Genomic DNA, 1,129 nt, shown 5'->3' on the forward strand with positions numbered 1-1,129 from the left:
ATTGAAAACCTATTTGAAGAAATAATGACAGAAAACTTCCCCCACCTGGTGAAAGAAATAGGCTTACAAGTCCAGGAAGCACAGAGAACCCCAATCAAAAGGAATCCAAAGAGGACCACACCAAGACACATCATAACAAGTAGCTCTGCGTGGAGAAGTGACCAAGTTCTACACAACGAGATGTGAGTAGATGGTGTGAGACTTCCAAAGAGTTCCCTTAAAGAACAAGGAATGAATATTTTCCTTTTTCCTCTAGATGTCAGCCTGGAACTCAAATGTGATGGTTAGGACCCTAGAAGCCACCTTGGGTTAAGAGGTAAAGTTTAAAAGTATGGAAGCCATGCTTTGATGATGGTCAATGGAAAGACAGGAGTCTGGGGCTGAGATAGCTATAGAGCTGCCACACCCTCCCAGGGCTGCCCATCTTTCTACTTCTTTTATGTGAGAGAGATTAAATTTATATCTTGTGAGAGTCACTCGAAACATTTTTCTCCTTTCCTATAAATCCAAACTTAATCCTAATGACATAGAGACTTAAAAGGGCAAGGTATATTTGGAAAATGACATAATGTTCATAACAGTTACTGAAGGGTGAATAAAAAGTATGGTAAAAAGAAAAAGAAGCAGATTGATTTGATTTGAGAAGTCATAGTTAGGGGTTTGGCTATCTTCAATTACAAAAAGAACTTGATCATAATTGTTTCTTTGGAAACTGTATGATGGGAGGATGGATTAGAGAGGGGAGAAATCTGTGGCAAGGAAATCATTTAGAAAACTGTGCTAGAATTCAGCAAGAGATGAAAAAGGGCTGGGAGAAGGTGGAAGCAATAAAAATAGAAAAGATGTGGCCAGCCCTAACCGGTTTAGCTCAGTGGATGGAGCGTTGGCCTGTGGACTGAAGGGTCTGGGTTTGATTCCAGTCAAGGGCATGTACCTTGGTTGCAGGCACATCCCCAACAGAGGGTGTGCAAGAGTCAGCTGATCAATGTTTCTCTCTCATCGATGTTTCTAACTATCCCTCTCCCTTCCTCTCTGTAAAAAAAAACAATCTACACTAATAAAAGACAAAGATGCTAATTGACCATACCTTCGCTATGCCCCAAGCCATGCCCACCACCCAATCAGAGCG

Source organism: Myotis davidii, unplaced genomic scaffold (genome assembly GCF_000327345.1).
Source record: "Myotis davidii unplaced genomic scaffold, ASM32734v1 scaffold16, whole genome shotgun sequence".
In the NCBI taxonomy this organism is placed as follows: domain Eukaryota; kingdom Metazoa; phylum Chordata; class Mammalia; order Chiroptera; family Vespertilionidae; genus Myotis; species Myotis davidii.